The following is a 19,515-nucleotide window of genomic DNA, read 5'->3' as shown; positions in this document are numbered from 1 at the left end:
TATATATATATATATATATGTATTACAGATAATGTATATATATATATATGTATTATAGATAATGTATATATATATATATATATTACTTTTGCAGCCTAGTTGTTCTTGTTTAATGTCCTACAATAATTATTTAAAGACTTAGGGTACTCTTTGGTTTCTAGCTGCAACGTTTTGTGGTATAAATAAAAATGGTTGAAAGAAAAGCAGGCTTCTACTCCATTACAAAACGTCCCTCGCTGGTACAGCGGTAAATCTACGCATTTGCAACGCTAAAATCAGAGGCTCCATTCCCCTCAGTAGACTCAGCACATAGCCCAGTGTGTCTTTGTTATAAGAAAACACACACATACTATTATAAAATTCATAATATAAAATTCACCCAAACCAAAAAATCATGTAAAGTAATACATATGTTGAAACAAATAAAAGTAACTGTGTACCAACCACTCACTGCATCAAGATGTCAGATCATAAGTCGACGGATTTTGATATTTCACCATAATACGATCAACTGTATAAATTGAGACTTTCCCTTTGGTTGTACGAGAAATACTTCTGTTTTTCTTTAAAAAATACGTTGTTTTCCAAGATGACGTGCTCAACTGTCGTGTCAAATGTTTATCTGAGCAGTATGAGAGTTCTCTTTTGTGTTTGTGCAGAGTGAGAAATTATGTGTAACACAACGAATAAATGAAAGAGTGATCATGACTTATAGAAAAAGAAACGTTAATGAGAGTCTCTCTATCATACAGAAGAAAACTGAATTTTTTGTTGTATAAAATGATAACCTGTTGCAAATCAAAAACCTAATAATGATGAGTTGAAGGGTTTTATGAAAACAAACTTAGCATCAGCTCTTAATTCCTTTTTATGATTTTCTATGTTTTCCTATTATTCACCCTGTTTATATGTGTTAACCTGGATTATTCCTTGGAACCCTTGGTGTCAGTGTAAAATGCTGTGGCTGTTGTGACAGCAATATTTTTTAGAATATGCTCATTCACAGTTATGTCTATGGAGTTCAACATTCTCTCACTAGGTGGAGATATCCTTTTAGTGTAAATCTTTCTGCCAAGTTATAGGTTTATCTCCTCGTATCTGGTGGCCGTGCTGTTTGTTTTTTAAACAATTAAATATTTCTTGCGTCATTCTCGATAGTGTTTTAAGCAACAAATTGCAACTCATTAATTAACCATTTCATGACATACTGATTGATTAAACGCTTACAAAAGTTTTCAAAGAAACAAATTATAACAAATTGCATAATCAAAGTTCGTTTTAAAGCATGAACACCTGAAAGAGTTTATAATACCTCGAATTATTGATCTATCACATAGACTATAGTTTATATTATCAACACAGCATGTATTAAAACTTTCGAATCCCTAGTTACTATAATTCGAGTATGCCTGTCGTTATTCATTTTTCGATGTCGTAATTTGTATATGTAAATATGGATATATAAATTCGAATATTTAAATAATAACTATTAACGGAAGTATCCAAACCCTGCACGAATTTTTTTATGATACCGTGGTTATTAACTAATACATCCCATCAGTCCGACAAATATTTAATTAAGTTTGGTTTGTTTTGTATTTCGCGCAAAGCTACTCGAGGGCTATATGCGCTAGCCAACTCTTGGGTTACTCTTTTACCAACAAATAATGGAATTGACTGTTACATTATAACGCCACCACGGCTGAAAGGGCAAGCATGTTTGGCGTGACGAGGATTCAAATCCGCAACCCTCGGATTACGAGTCGAGTGCCTCAACCACATGGCCATGCAGAACCATTTAATTAGAAAAATTACAGAGTTGAAATTTTTCGAAGAAACGTCAGGTTAATTAGTTCATGGAAAGTTCGATTTCACTACATATTTATTTCATACTTTTGCATCATTTCTTCAAGCGTATAAAACGTAAAAAGACACGTTTTATTTCTAAACAAAACCAACAAAAGCAACAGCTTTGTCACGCTTTGGTCTTTAAATCAACTTTCAACTTTACTTTTGCAAAACTTTCTTATGTTCAGTTATTTTCGTTGTTTCAATCGCGCGTAATATAAAAACAGCATAACATGAATGTCCATCTTAATATAAAATATTCTCTTCCACACAAATAGTGAACCAACAAAACACAACTTTGATGTATTTTAAATTATGAAGACACAGAATCCAGATATGTGTTATTTAGTTTTAAAAATAATCAGCGAATTTGTATGTCAGTTATTTTATACGCTTTGGCTAGTATTTTAATATCCTTCGAACTGCTTGTTAACAAACGTTTTATTATATGGTGTTACATTAAATGAGATTTTGTAAACATTATGAAATAACATCATGAAAATAATTTATAATGATTTTCTACTTTGTTTCAAAACTTTCTGAAATTGATTTATAATTTTATATTAAATAAACCTGTTTAATTTTATTAATTTTTCACTTTAATGCTAGATGTAGTTTAATATATAATATACTGGGCTGCGTATCGCAAAAATTCCAGGTTTGAGACGCTATATACCAGTAAATACGCTTTGCACTTTTAACTGTAACGGTTAATCTCGTTTTCCGTTGGGACAGTGGTATGTCTTCGCACTTGCAACGCTAAAATCAGGAGTTCTATTCCCCTCGGTGGACTCAGTAGATAACCCGACGTACTTTGCTATAAGAAAAACACACACAGTTTAATCTTATAATTCGCTCAGTTAGCAGTGGTGCTTGTCACTTACCATCTCCTTGAAAGTAGTTCAAAATTAGAAATGGCTTTGTTTGATCGGTTTAATTTTAAGGACCTCTGACATATTATTTTATATCATGTAGCAAATTATAAGACTACTTGGTATTCATGTTTAGAATACCAGTATTGTTTTATCTTAATTTTAAACTTCATTACCATGTACTTGTAAGACAAAGCTATTTTATTTTTAAATTACCAATATTTTTATTTGTCTTTCATAGCGTTGAAAACAAACCAAAATAGTGTACCATTCTAATGTGCATATATTGTAAATATCGTATTCGTTGAAGCCGAAACTCAACAGAATAAAAATGCCAAACATGTAGGAGATTTATGGACTTAATACTTTGCTAATACTTCGACTTAATCTGAATTTTTATTGTGGTTCTGGATTACATTCGCAAATAATATAAAGTTTTTGACGTATAAGTATGTGTTTGTAGAACGTGGCGGCTCAGTGGTTGTTCCGAGAATTTATCCGTGAAAACCATGAAGAACACGTAATTCTACGTCCACCTCACTATATCTGTCATATCCAGTGTTGACGAGACCTATAACTCATTGCGAGGATTCACCAGGCTGGCTGCAATACGACAAACAGACATAGTTTCTGATGATGTGTGAAAAAGGTGTTTTTTTTCGAATGACTCCACAGTAGTCCATTGCTGATATTATACGTTATACAATGTCTGTAACTATAGTTTGTCCTAGCTAATCATTACCTGTAATGAATAGGCTATCTTATTGGAGTTATACGTCCTTATAGTTGTATGCGGTTTCACGCATATAAAATTTAGCAACATTTTTGAAATAACATCAACTGATGGTGTTTTATCTGTGTGGCTAAAAATATAAAAGTATAATTGTAGTTAAAACATAACATATCAAATTAAATCTTCATGAACCTACAGCACGTCATAAGGCGTTGTTCTTTCTGCACATTAAGTGTTCGAAGACGTTTACTGAAAACATGTATATTCTTGTAAATATTTTTAGACTTGCATTACTGATTCGGACACACAAGTGAATGTTTTAGATTTTATTTTCCTAGAATATTATTTTTCTTTTGATATCGTGGCTGATATGAAAAAAAAAAATTCAAAAGTGTAACATGTAAAGTACCACTAAGAGCTTTTGTATTGTGAGTTTTGACCTAAATTGTGCATTAAGCACGCGTACTTTGTTTTTTGAATTTTCGTACAAAGTTACTCGAGAGCCATCTGCGCTAGCTGTTCATAATTTTGAAGTCATAAACCAGAGGAAAGACGGCTAGCTAACAACATCCATAACCAAATCTTGAGCTCCTTGTTATGAACGACTAATGGTATCGACCATGTCGTTATAATGCCCTTACAGGTGAAAGACTAAGGGTTTCTATCTCATATATTACGAGTGGAACTCGTTAAGCACAAGGTTTCCACGTGTAGTTTCCTATTGTGATGAAATATAGAACAACACACATATATACTTGTCTTATTATTATTTCTCACTAGAAATTTCAAAGATAATACAATAATCATAAAAGCATTTTTAACAGCCCTACAGTGGTTCAACGGTAATTCTAATACTTCTCAACACTAAAAACCCAATTTTGATATTCATAGTGGACACTACTGACAGCACATTGTATGCGTTTGTGATTAACAACAAGCAAAAACATTTTTAATAATGTTGTTTTTTTTCTCGTTTACAGACTCTTTCCCTTGTTAGTAAAGAAGGTTTCAGTTTTCACGTTTAAGTCAATGAAATATAGAATAACAAAAACAAGTTATTACTAAAACAGAAAAAAAATGAGAAGTGTCGTTAACCGGGAAGTAGAAAATAAACAAACTACTTTTAGATAGACTAGTTACTGTAATTCTTCCTTTACTTTCTACACGTGAGGAAACTTTATTCATTTGAGGGAATTATTTGAAAGTGTCCGAATGCAACATCCCACCTCTAAAAAACTTAAGTACAAAGTGAAATTGAAATTGCCAGCCAATAATAGATAAACAATAAATATTACAGTTGGAACCTCATTGTATTTATAACTTGATAATAAATACAACTTGACTATGTCTATCGAAACGTTGTAATAAAGAAAACGAATAAGAAAAACTTTTCAAAAAAGCAAAGAGAATGTAAGGAGTGCTGATATATGCATCGAAAACGATTGTAACAAGATGTTTGTATTTGGCCAGGTGCTTAAGACACTTGACTCGTACTCCAAGGGTCGCGGGTTCGAATCCCTGTCACACCAAACATTCTCGCCCTTTTAGCCGCAGCGGCGTTAAAATGTGACTGTCAATCCCACTATTCGTAAAAAGTAGCCCAAGAGTTGGCAGTGGGTGGTGATGGCTAGCTCCCTTCAATCAAATCTTATTATACAATAAATTAGGGACGGTTAGAGCAAATAGCTCTCGTGTAGCCTTGCTCAAAAAAACAAAACAAGCAAACAAATATTTGCATTTTTCCTATATAATATCACAGACACACAGTGTAGTAGAAAATCAACAGACAAAATAGAATAAATCAAACTAAGTTGTGATTGAATAGTTATAAATATTCCTATATGTTAATTCTTTCCTGCGCTATTATGTATGGATTATGTAAATATCATCTTTACTATTTTGTTTTTGTAACATTGATATCAACCTTTCCTTTATTTACTTGTTTGATTGTTTGCTTAAATAGAGTGTTTCAATAGACATGGGAAGGTTATAGTTATAACCCAAGTAATAAATACAGTGAGGTCCCAATTGTATTTATTGTTTGTCTATTATTGGCTGTTAACTCCTGTTTCACCCTGTACTTCACTTTCTAATGGAACACAAAATTTCTATAAAAACTGACTTCAAGGAGTATTGATAAGGTCGTTCACACTATAATTATAATTTTTTTCTAATTACTATTAGTTAGTAATAATACTGATTCCGGTTTGGCATGGCCAAGCGTGTTAAGGCGTTCGACTCGTAATCCGAGGGTTGCAGGTTCGAATCCCGGTCGCACCAAACATGCTCGTCCTTTCAGCCGTGGGGGTCAATCCCACTATTCGTTGGTAAAATAGTATCCCAAGAGTTTGCAGTGGATGGTGATTACTAGCTGCCTTCCCTCGAGTCTTATACTACTATATTGGGGACAACTAGTGCACATAGCCCTCGAGTAGCTTAAACACTTTTTCCATGGACTTTGGAAGAAAATATTAGTTTATGTTAGTCTTGAGTTTTCAGATATATTCGTTATATATTGTTTTAAGCTGCCTCACGAATTCATCTTCTTTTTAACAATTTTAAGCTGGGCAATATAAAACACGGTAAAATATGATTTTAAAAAATACACTGAAGGGGACATCAAATTTGACACAAACATTTTACAGATGTAATATATTTTTTGTCTCATAACTATGCACAAAAAATCGCCTGCTAATTGTCAGTGTTAGATAATTCAGTATAACTAGTATTATTATCTGGGTTCGAATTTATAACTCTTCAACACTCACATCCAATGCAGTAACATCGATGTGCAATGTCTTCATGTTTTCTTGTTGTAGTAATATTGAGTTTAAAAGAATGTCAAATTATAGAGACTTTGTACTTTAGTTAAATCTATACAGCTACATATCTTGTTCGAAATTCATTAATAGAACTTTAAAAGTAGCATTCAAGAATAAATAGACAAGAATAGTATTTCTTCGCTGAAAGGTTACTTCAGAATATTATGTATTTTACACCAAAGAAATGTACTTAGAAAAAGAACAAAACATGAAAGCCACTGAATAATAAATCACAATTACGTTTGATTAACATCTTATAAACATACATAGATATTTGAGATAAATATGTTTTTTGCAACATCATAAAAAGACTGGAGATATATTTAAATGCTTTCTTTTTAGTAACCCAATACAATTACTTTCCGATCTTAGTAAATAACCAATATAGATCAGAATTAAAAAACATTAATCTAATAATTTAACACACTGTTCTAAATAAGTGAAGGTAAAGTTACGAAACTAATTTTAAAATAATTAGAATGCATTGATTCATCATGTGAGTACACTTAATGACAGCACTGTTTTCGACTGTGATCTTGACAAAATCTCACAAGGTTCGACCATCTTAGGAAATTTAGGCTACTCCTAAATCTATATATTAATCTCATAATGCAAGATAATTATAATAATATCTGTAATAAAAGTAGAAGTCGTACATCACATATAAATAATGCTTTAATTAACACTGTTAATGAAGTCAAAAGCTAGTTTTCATAAATAAAGGAAAGTTATATGTTGTTTTCCCATTTTCGGAATCCATCATTCCATTTTGTTTACACCAAATTAGAGACTTGAAGAAAACTGTTATTTGATCAATAATATCTAAAGTATTGAGTAATATAGTGTATATATCAAAACATTATTACAATATGATTGGAAATATTTTTTCATAATCTATTTATACCTGACCTAATTTCAGATATGCAGAATGTATAATATTACAGTTGTAATAACAATCACTGTTGGTTTGAAATAGGTTTTTGGCGAGTTATTAAAGTACTTTTAAGTTATCTTTAATTCTTACGTATTTTCATTCATTGTTTTAATTTTAGAGTTACTGGATTTAATGTTAACCTTATATATTTTTAAATATGCTTTCTGTGATCTCTAATCTAGACGTTAAATATTCTCTTATATATGCATAGATATTAAACGAGGTGCTCCATTTCGTTCATTTAACTGTGGTTAAAAGGCCAGAAAAGCTACATCAGCCAGTATATTTTAACCGGAATTAAATGAGCAAAACAGTGTAGTTCATTTGTTATTAACGTCTAAAGAGTTACTTAACAGAAGACTCCACACGTTCAAAACCACAGCAAAATCTCTCACCAAAAGCAGTTTGAATCTATAAAGTTCAAATGTTCCATTATCACTATTACAAAAGTATTGTATTTTCCTCGTTTTTTGCTCGCATTTTCCTTTTTGTTTTCTGAGAAGCATCGTCGAAGTGTACTGGAATTTGTTGTTTCAGCGTTATACACCGTACTAAGTAAATATGTTGTGTTTCTTACAAAACTAAAACGTGTTTCACGCTTCAGTAGTTTTCTGGACAATATTCAGACGTGTCGTTATCGCTACACTTCGAAATCCTGTTTCTTGTCTTGTTTTTCCACATAACAATGTCCGCTTGAAGGCGCGTCGAAACTTGACAGACATGGCGTTGTACAGAATCGGGTTGATGGCGCTGTTGATGAAGATCATGGTTTTACAGAACATCAGGAACCACAGCTCCATATAGCGTTCCTTAGCCAGTGAGTTGTACACCAAAAGTACACGATAGGGCATCCATAATGTAGCAAACACAGCTACAACAACAGCCAACATCTTTACTACCTGTTAAAGAAAAAGACAAAAAACGAACAACATTCATTAAATAAACAGGAAAAATAAATTATTAGTGTAATCTAAATATTAAAAAAAAGAAATAAAAACTACAGGACATATAATAGTGAGCTATTTTACTTTGTTTGAAAGTAACCTTTTTTTTTCGTTCTGTACTATCCCTGCTAATGCAACGAGTTACGGGTAACTATACCGAAACACCGGAAAATGTATCGAATCTCATTTAGTTTAGTGTGGGTTGAGCTGTCCTCCGAGGGTCGGTGCTTCCTGATACATCGTAAAAGACGTAGGTAGTTTCGAGTTATCGGAACTGCAGTTTTGGAGGACTCATTCTTTAGAGTGTATGAGTGCTGTCTTGCGAATGGTGGGTTCTATACTCAACGCGACTTAATTGCTTTGTTTTGAATTTCGCACAAATCTACACGAGAACTATCTGCGCTAGCCGTCTCCAATTTAGCAGTGTAAGACTAGAGAAAAGGATGCTAAGCATCACCACCCACTGCCAACTCCTGGACTACTTTTTTACCAACGAATAGTAAAATTGACCGAAACTATATAATGCCTCCAAGACTGAAAGGGCGAGCATGTTTGGTGTAATGGAGGTTCGAACCCGCAATCCTCAGATTACAAGTCGAGTGCCTTAACAACCTGGCTTTGCCATTTCCTTGGCCTATGTTTTCTGCAGCTGGATAATATAGTAACTTCTACCTAACGTAAATTGTTGAATCTCAGCAGTGATGTAGAATTGTAATAAAATATAATACGTTTCTTAAACCTATGGATATTTATGACCACAAAAGGTAAAATCTTGAAGTTGGGAAGTAATTTAAGCACGTTATACTTGTTTTCTAAACGGATCTTTATGTTTGAGAAAACAGTAGCATAAGTGTTTAGTTATGAGTATATAGGGATCTTGTTCTTGGCCTTCAGGTTACGTTCACGAACGAACTATTCTCTCGTGTTCATGCAATTCAAAACCACTGCAGGTAAATCTTGATCACAAAGTTATCATCTGTAGCAGATTAAGAGCTATAGCACCAGATCTGTTATAATGCACGTGACAGAAAATGTGGTATCACTAAAAGTTACCATGTTAACATAACAAGAATGTAACATCAGAAAGAAACTTTGCAAGGTGCTGGTCCAATAAACCACTAAAGTTCATGATCTTGAAAAAATCTACTGAGAATCTAATTTCTATATATCCTCTATGACATAATATGATTATAAATCGAGACTCCATTTAAAGTATTACAACATATTGATAATTTATACATAGTACACTGACTGTTCTCAAACCTGATCTAAAACATGCAAACGAATTATGTGATGGAAACTTTATATACTTAATTGTAACTAAGTTTGTGTTTCTGTGTGCCTGGTGAGGCTCATAAATTAGCCTTTGAATTAGAATACATTGTCTGGTCAACGATACCTTAGCACTTACTTACTGAAGAGTTGCATATTTGGTCCTTAATATGTAGAATTAAGTATATGTTTCAAAAATGGATTTGTTTGTAATTAAAATAAGAAAGATTTAATTATAACCTATAGACTCTTTCTAAAGCAATAATGTATAAAGTTTCCATCCATTGTTAGTTTCGATACTCCGTTTATATTGATAATGAAATAATAAAATAATAACATTATAAGAACTTTATATATCTATTAGCAAAAGATTTTTATATCATTTCATCATTAGTTATTCAGGTAAAAATCATTTAGATAACATTAACGTATTGACCAACTGCTTTGTTTTGTTAATGTGCGTATAATAAAAAAAATGTTTTCATGATTTATGAAAATTTGATAAACGGTGCTGTTCATCCGAACGTATATACAGAAAACAATGAATTTTGTTTTTGTTTTCTGACGTCAGAAACTTGAACGAAATAATTTTGTAGGCTATAGTCAGTGTAATAGTCATTATACGCTAATGCCCCTCATATAAATTAATAAACACCCATTAATCTCGAACATGTTATTTATATTCCGTGTTTTAATTAGTCGAGTAATAGCTAATGTTTTCCAAAACGTTAGCTCATCTTTGAAGTAAACATTCGAAGTCTCGTATGCTCATGCAGTCCCTATTCTTTTGGTTAATACTGTTAGGAGTTTTATGGTGTATATCATTTCTTAATCCTTCGTCAATAATTTTGTAAAATGCTTATTTAACAAATATTTTTTCTCCACGTAAAATTACGGATCAACACTGTATTAACTTTTCAAATGAAAGAGAAAATACGTTTGGAAATACTTCCTGATGCAATATAGTTATGCTTTTGTGTGTACACATGTTAAGAGAAAATGCACTGCTTGAGATAAAAATATACACCATGTTAAACGTCTCTATGTAAACTTAATCTCTCTGAAGCAAGTCGAGTTGGGATTATTATGCGTATTTCTTACATTGTTTTATCAAATGCAAATGATTATTTTCTCTATGACAGTGACTGTAGTTTCCAATTTCATTTGACAAAACTGAGCATAAATTAGAATATAACAACGAAAACTTCATTTTTTTATTGCCGAACGATTAGGGTTAAATATGTAAAAACAAACTTTAGTCACATCTGTTTGTAATATACACTTACAGAATTTACGTTGGTAACTACAACTGTTATCATTTAGTCGCTGTCTCGCAAATCACAAACGAATTAGTCTGATATTTTCTACACGTTTTCTTTATAATCTCGTGACATAATAAATCTTTTTTTTTACTTAATATTGTTATAAAAAACAAAATCTATTGCCTTGTCAGAGATGGTTGAACAGTGAGTAGCGTGACTGCTAGCCACCAAATCATTCATTCAAATCACGCATGCTATACAATTCATTTTTAGAAACCTCTCAGAAAATACGGTACAGCTAATTCTAGTTTGCATAAGTAGTAAAACTTATCAAACCTTATTTTCTGCATGACCGAATTTGTTAAAAAACGCTTAATTTCCTGTCGTCTTTTAGATGTTTTCCTTGACACCCATTCCAGTTACAGTGAAATTAAGCATATTAACTATAGAACACTTGATGGATTTAAAGAAACGACAGTAGCATACAATAAAACACATCTTTGTATTTATACATCTAAATAGTGAAATAGGTTCTTGGAATTTCTGTTATATTTTTTTAGCTCTGTAATTGGTATTTTCAATCCGAATACCACCTTATGTGTTCTCCTAAATAATTAAAGTTCAGACGGGGCAAGCCCTAGTTTTGATTTACTGCTAGCAGCAACAGCCACCAAAAGGAACGTGCCTGTGTCCAAAACCGCAGTAACATAATTGACAGTCACTTTATAACGCATCCACATCTGAAAACGCGAGCCCTTGTCAGTAGTACGAACCTTATCCCGACACACTTGCCATTGAGTAGTATCTCTGCTCTCTTTAATTCGTTTTTGCTTCATTTCAGTCTTATTTGCGAAAATGTTGATTTTTCTGTATGAAACAGAAATACAGAAAAAGTAAACAATAGTAAACAACAGTTTAAACATATATAATTTGATATTCTTTTCAGATTCGAGCCAGAGGTTTTAGTTTTGTCTGCTGTTCTAATTATGTGCTTTCATGACTACTCTGAAGAATATATTATAAACAACTTATAATGTTTTTCTCGACTTGGTGGCTAGTTAGCTGTTGCTAAGCGAAAAGCTATACAAAGATTTGTATGTGTTGAAGCCAACACGGCTTTCACAACCAAGATTTTAGTGTCTTAATGAATGTAGTTTCTGAATAAATCAAAATTTTCTATATTCCTTCATTTTATACACTGTCAAAAGTTTGAATATATATTTATTTTTAATTTGTACTTATCATAAAGTTAGTTTAATACAGCTGAGGATAATGTACATATCTTTAAAAGCATGATTACTGACTGACACGTGTTTAAAATACGAAAACCAATAAAACACTGTATTTTTAAAGTAAAAACTAATACTTTCTTTCTACCGAATACACTCATAGAACTTAGCTTTACAGTTACGGTCTTTGGATTTACAAAGTTAAAATCAGGGATCGATTCCTCTCGGTAGACTCAGCAGATAGACCAATGTGGCTACAAGAAAACACGCACACAGTTATAACTGGAAACATAACGTGGTGCATACAGATATAAATAAGTTTATATATCTGAAAAGGTGTTGATTATTTTTCACTATTGTATTTGTAAATATCAAATAAGTTCACTATATGTATCATTCAATTTCATGTCTAACCGACTAGAGGAAGGATATTTTGGAAGAAACATAGCAAACGCTCAATATAACTAATTAGTTGTTCAAAGTAAGTTTCATGATCAAATTGTCACGGTTATCGTCACGTACATAGAAGGAAAGTTTCAGACTTTCCTGGCATTCTACGAAGCCTTCTCAACACATTTTCGAATGTCTGAACAGCTATAGGTATTATAGTCGTTTAGATAACCTTTGAGACTAGTTCCCATTATTTACGTATAATTAACATGTATATGACATAACATTTAAGACTAGTTCTCATTATTTATACATAACCAATATGTACATGACATAACTTTTCAGTTTTTTTTTACTACACTACAAAGATCTGTGTGAGAACATTGTGCACTAAAGATGTGAGTGTTTTAAGCCCAAGTATGCACGGTTGTCAAAAGTGCATTGTACCTATATAGGGATCGAGCCATGTGTTTTAGAATTATAAACTTTCATAAGTTACCGCTGAGCAGGCGTGGAGCTACAATTAAGACAGAGATAATTATTTCCTGTCCATTATACAAAGGATTGTGTACGTTATATTAAAATACATTTGTGCATGCAAATCAACAAGTTACATGACAGCCACAGTTAATACAAAATTACAATGTAACGGAATTTATGGGATCTGTACTTTGACATTTTTGAGGTTTATGAAAGTAGTGCGACACTACCAGAAAATTAGTTCCTTTGGGGAAGGGTTTGTAACATCCCTTTTTGGCGAAAAATATTCATGCACTCGTATAATTAATACATAGTCAAGTTATATAGTCAAGACTTAGAATTTCTAAAACTGGTATATCCCTTGTACTTAATGGGATTAGAAAACATATGAATATTGGCGCCAATACCATCCAGAAAGAGACCCAACTGAGGTAAGTGAACTGCAAAATCTTATAACAATGAAAATGCACAAACAAAATGTGTTAGTATGTATCAGGCAACAGTTGGTAACATAATTAAAAAATATATTTCCTTTAGATGGAGCATTTCTGCAATGGAGACTATACAGTAGGATTATTCCCCGATCATCAGATAGAGAATAACCAGAAAAAAGCTGCCAGGGTTGTGACAATATGTTGAAGCTAAAAGTGGCTTTGATAAAACGTGCTTAATATATGCACGACAAAACATTTAACGTTTTATTTATAATTTAAATACAAAAATTCTGTGTTTTCTTTTCTTTTTCATGACACTAACCATCTATTTATTATGTAGAGTTATAAACGTACTTGTTGCATTGCTATGAAAGCTCACAATAAAAGTATCTTAACGTAGAGAAAGGGACGAATATAATTATACATATTAATTTACCAACACTATAAGGCATAAACAACAATCGTCTTCTTATTTTTCTATAATTTCCTTTATTTACATCCAGCCATTAGCAAACAAACACTAACAGTATTTAATAATTTATTTCAAAAAAACGTTGCAGATAATGGAATCTGTAGTCTTTTAGTAAAAAAAAAAAAAGCAGATTTCATGCGTGGCTAATCATAACCTGATTTCGTTTTTGAATTTCGCGCAAAGCTACAAGGGCTATCTGCGCTAGTCGTCCCTAATTTAACAGTGTAAGAGTAGAGGAAAAGCAGCTAGTCTTCACCACCCACCGCCAACTCTTGGGCTACTCTATTATCAACGAAGAGAGAGGTTGACTGTCACATTATATTGCCCCCACGGCTGGAAGAGTGAGTATGTTTGGTGGGACGGGGATTCGAACTCGCGACCTTCGGATTACGAGTCGAATGCCTTAACCACATGGCCAAGCGGGGCCCAATCATAGCCTGACCCTTATACTGTATCTTAGAAAATGTTACATAATTCGGCTTAGTATTTTTTAATTATATTCCTGAGTCAATTTAGTGGCATGGCCTAGCGCGTTAAGGCGTGCGCTTCGTAATCCGAGGGTCGCGGGTTCGCGCCCGAGTCGCGCCAAACATGCTCGCCCTCCCAGCCGTGGGGGCGTTATAATGTGACGGTCAATCCTACTTTTCGTTGGTAAAAGAGTAGCCCAAGAGTTGGCGGTGGGTGGTGATGACTAGCTGCCCTCCCTCTAGTCTTACACTGCTAAATTAGGGACGGCTAGCATAGATAGCCCTCGAGTAGCTTTGTGCGAAATTCCAAAACAAAACAAACAAACGAGTCAATTTAGAATAAACACAAATCCTCATTTCTTGGTATGTGTGTTCGTTATAATTTCTATAGTGTAAACTAATCGGGAAAAATTCGAAGGTATTAAGTGCAAATTTTAACGCCTGCCCAAGATAACAGATTTTACGAAGGATACGATAATTACGTCAACCATATTAACCAATATATTTAATATTACTATTACTGACTACGTGTAAGAGATCCAATGTTATTCCCCCAGGGAATTATTTATAATATATAATAATAATGACATCATTAATCACCAGTTATTAAAAAATTATACAAACGGAAGTTGTGGAAGCGAATGTGTGAGATTTATTACACTATGTAACACAAATTTTGTTCATGGTTAGTATGTGTTGTTTCTTAATTGCTTGTGTTGTAAAAGTACAGAAAATGACCATTATTCCCTTCAAACTTTGCTTTTGTGATCTGGATAATGAAATTTAGAAAATAACCTATTTTCCATGAAAAACGGGCAAATTTGCACATTTTCATTTACATAAGGTCTGAATAAAACAACATATGAATAAAGATTTACATGTATTTATACTAAAGTTATACAAAAAAAGCGAACAAAAATGTTTAAAAATGAGTAGTTTTTCGAGATTTGCGACTGTAATGTAAATTACTTTCACCACCAAATATAGTCTCCCATCATGTTTTTGTTATAGGCTCCTTGGTAGCGGCGTTCAAAGTCCAGTATATCTTGGGGTAAGCGTTAGCCTTGCTCCTCTGAGTATGCTTCCATTTTCTCCCTGAATTTATCAAGATGGGCGTCAAGGAGATGGACTTTCAGGGACATTCTGCAACCCATTTTGCCATAGCTCTTCACCAGAGCCTCAACCAGTTCCACATAATTTTCGGCCTTGTGATTGCCCAAAAAGCCCCGAACCACTGCGACAAAGCTACCCTAAGCTTTTTTTCTTCCTACTGAGCTTCCTGGGAATTTTGTGCACTCCAGTATCTTCTTTATTTGAGGTTTAACGAAGACATCACCTTTGACCTTTGCTTCAAGACAGCTTAGGAAAGAAGTCTCAAAGATATTTGAAGGCTGCAGACTCCTTATCAAGAGCTGTGACAAATTTTTCATAAAATTCAATTTTATGTGCAATGATGGGACCAACGCCTTCTGCAAATCCACTAGTGGCTAACACTTGACATTGTGCCTCCCCACAGAGAACTCGGTCCGTTGTGACCAGTGCTTCCTGTTGTAGTGCGCTACGGTGTCCCTGCTGTCCCAAAGGCAAAGATAACAAGGAAACTTGGTCAAGCCTCCTTGGAGACCCATCAGGAATACCACCATTCCGATAACCTTCCAGCCATACTCATCATACTTCAAGACTTCTAGCAAGATCTTAACACAGTTGTATTCCTCTTTGAGGTGCACCGATTGAGCCAGGGGAAGAGATGGATACTTATTTCCGTTATGGAGCAGCACAGCTTTAAGGCTTTTGGATGAGCTATCAATGAAAAGACGCCACTCGTTCGGGTTACTGGCAATTCCAATTGCCTCAGCACTGAATCTACCTGGAATGTTCTGAAAAATGTCACAAAAGCAAAGTTTGAAGAAAAAAATTGGTATTTTCCATTTACTTTAGGCATAAGCAATTGGGAAATAACACTTTCTACCCAGGAGTAAGAAAAAGTAAAAATTTTGTTACATGGTGTTATAGTTCCTCAAACAATCACATATTTCTGTTGACCAAGCGCTATTCAAAACATCACATTCTCCAGCCGGTCTTTCGTTTAATGCTAAGCTTAACCAAAACAGTTATATATTTTGAAATATCTAAATAACCTTAGCATGTAATCTTGCAGGCGTAATGTGTAAAACGTAAGATAATGAATTGATATAGCAAGTTGATTTAAGTAGAACAATGTTTCTCAACTACATATCCGGGACCGAAAGCGGTCCGTCAAAACCTCTTTGTAGGTCTGCTAGATTTCATGAAGACAAACAAAGAAAACTGACAAAATTCCATATTCATATGTAATTTGCAATATTTCTTCGTTTTACTCGTAGTTTAATGGTCCAAGACGGTTTAAAGAGGCAGCGAGACGATAGCTGGTATCGAAAATGTTTAAAAGGCCAAACTAGAGCATTAACAGGGCGAAATGTAAATAACTGAAATGTGTTTCACTGACTTATCCTGTTAAACATACAAAGTAACATTTCATGCTATATCCAAAAAGGTTTTTGTAACCATTCTGTTTCCATAACTATTGTGTTTCCATAATTTCCACTTTCAGATTTTAAACAAGACTGCACAAGGACCAATTTCACATAGGCATCACTAACACTGAATTGATAGAAAAGTATATGAAATGTAAGTAGTTATTCAACAGCATCCACCACCAATTCTGGATCTACCCTTGTGTAGTCAAATAATGGGACTTGACTGTCTCACTTATAGTGCACCCAAAATCCCAAAGTGCCCAGCGGACCAAAAAACATAATAAATCTGATTCACGGATTGGGCACTGTAATCACTAGGTCATAGTGGTTTTCCCTGTCTCAATATGCTCAATTACTCAAAAGAAAGAATTAGAAAACAATCTAAAACAATATCTTAAAAAAATACGTTATAGAGTATAAATGTATTATTCATTTATAACCTCTTCTCTATGTATAGATAATGAGTGAAATGGTTCATAAATATTCAAGTTTTCAAACTTCGAGTATTATAAGCAAAAAGCAAAAATTACTTTTACTCTAGCATGTAGTTGTTAGCCTAAAGAACATTTATCCAGAATGTTATTTCAACCCAGTTGGGTTACCATGACAACCAGTGAGTTCAACGAGATTGAACATCGCGAGTAATTTTACACTGACATGTTGAAATTAGCCTAAAGAACATTATCCAGAATGTTATTTCCATGACTTTGTTCAATAAACTGTTACAATACAACAGAAAAGTAAAGTAATTTATTAAAGTCTATTACATAATGTAAATAAAATGTTCTTGTATTTAGTGAGAGTAATAAAATGTAAAGGCACTTAATCTGATAAATGATTAAGTATTTATTGTCTAAATAGAAACGTAAGCCGATAAAACAAGATATGTCGTTCAACATTTCCATCATTTAATTTATAATAAAAAATTACAATAAATAATACGGTTCATGTGCTATAAAAATTACATACGCTAAATTACACTAAAAACATTAAAAGGGGGCAAAATAGCCAGATGTTTTATCACAATGTAAACTCTTTTTGCGTGATAATTCTAGTTAGAATAATCAGTAAACCCAGCTTCTGTTTTCTGTGACATTGCAATTTGTAGTAAAGTCTACTGAATTAAACTGAATAAAAGTAATGAGTTTATAGAGTGGCACTGGTTAGATTGATCCCAAAAGTTCAAAATATATACACGTCTAACCACAATAAGTGTGACATGACTAAGCTATGTCGTGAATTAACAAGAAATAATAGTTGCAGCAGTTTCACATTATTACTTTGGATCCTAAAAGAATATATTTATAAATAATGTAAGTAGTTTGCAGGGACAGAAAATATACTTAAAGCAAAAATATACACCAATCCAAAAAGTTTTAGCTACTGAAAAATACCATTTTTACTATCAGCGAGTTTTTGTCAGTTTGTATTACTGCTTTTCTATCTTTGTTCATGTTTAATTGACTTACCTTTATTTGATTATTAAAATTTTACGAAAACGTGATTAATAAAACTCAAGAACATTCTAAGTTATAACGCTTTTATGGGTATTACAAAATAACTAATATTTTGGGGAATCTCGAGCATATACAAATATATTGACTACCAGAACCTTCATTAAGAACATGCTCACAAGGGTACTAAGCAAGGTTATTTTGAAATTCATAAATTATGTTACACATTATGTTCTGTTCCCCCAAGCTCATACTCCCAACCTTCTCCTTTGAACTACATAAGGAATATTAAGACAGGTTTTCGTAATTCTTTCTAATTTCATTTTTTTTAGATATTTTATTATTTCATTTCTATGATAGGTATTATAAGAACTTTAAAAGATTAAACTGCCTTCCCAAAACTGGATGCAGACAGTGAACAGCAATAGGAGTTGAGATGCTGTAAGTGTTATAATCCAACTCCGCACCCTTAATTTATTTTCCATCATTACTGGCTCGTTTAACATCAGCGTTTGGATTTTGTCCGGTAGAGCGCACATCCTCAACAAGGTGGGTCCGGCATGGCCAAGTGGGTTAAGGCTTTCGACTCGTAAACTGAGGGTCTCGTGGGTCGAATTCCCGTCGCATCAAACATGCTAGCCCTTTCAGCCGTGGGGCGTTATATGTGACGGTCAATCCCACTATTCGTTGGTAAAAGAGTAGACCAAGAGTTGGCGATGGGTGATGATTACTAGCAGCCTTATCTTTCATCTTACACTGCTAAATTAGGGACGGTTAGCGCAGATAGCCCTTGAGTAGCTTTGCGCGAAATCTAAAAGCAAACAAACAAACAACTACTGTATATAGTGACGACAGGGATTTATAATGGATTTTGAAAAAAACAAAAACTTATTAATGTTTATTATATATATGTATACATGTATGTGACTATGTGTGCTTATATATAAGCTCCATATTACATACATGTTCTATTTATATTCATAATTCAAGAGATAAAAGACTTTAGCCGAAGCAAGACCCACAAAAGAAAACGCCATATGTTACAAAACATTCGTGTTTCCTTCAAGTATTTCAGTCAACTTAGCTAAATTTAATTGATCAATACTTTAAAATGGTATGGTATGTATTCTCGAACACCAATTGTTACTTACTACTTATGGCTAATGAGAGGCATAGAAGTGCACATAACAACAACAACAACAAAAAAACTATACGTCAACTTCATTGCGTAACAACTACATTAATGAAATAAGTATTTTCAATCTAAATCCTTGTGTAGTACAACATCCAGTCCCACAAATTCAGTTAACTGAAGTTTTATTACAGTATTCGATAAACCTAACAATGAATCCAACTTCATTTTTTTATCAAGTTATTGTTTTTAAA

General features: G+C 33.2%; 1 pseudogene across 1 annotated transcript in view; it reads right to left on the bottom strand.

Moving 5' to 3' along the window:
• Positions 1-7,802: 7,802 nt before the first annotated feature.
• LOC143242018 (disco-interacting protein 2-like) overlaps positions 7,803-19,515 on the bottom strand; it is a 51,348-nt pseudogene continuing 39,635 nt past the window's right edge. The window contains exons 28-29 of the transcript XR_013022384.1: positions 11,461-11,554; positions 7,803-8,108 (exon numbers count right to left, since the gene is read on the bottom strand). The product of XR_013022384.1 is annotated as a disco-interacting protein 2-like (transcript). The remainder of the gene's footprint in view (positions 8,109-11,460; positions 11,555-19,515) is intronic.

Source organism: Tachypleus tridentatus, unplaced genomic scaffold, assembly GCF_004210375.1.
Source record: "Tachypleus tridentatus isolate NWPU-2018 unplaced genomic scaffold, ASM421037v1 Hic_cluster_1, whole genome shotgun sequence".
NCBI lineage: Eukaryota > Metazoa > Arthropoda > Merostomata > Xiphosura > Limulidae > Tachypleus > Tachypleus tridentatus.
The sequence above is the reverse complement of the archived record's forward strand: the minus strand, read 5'-3'. Positions and strand labels throughout refer to the sequence as shown.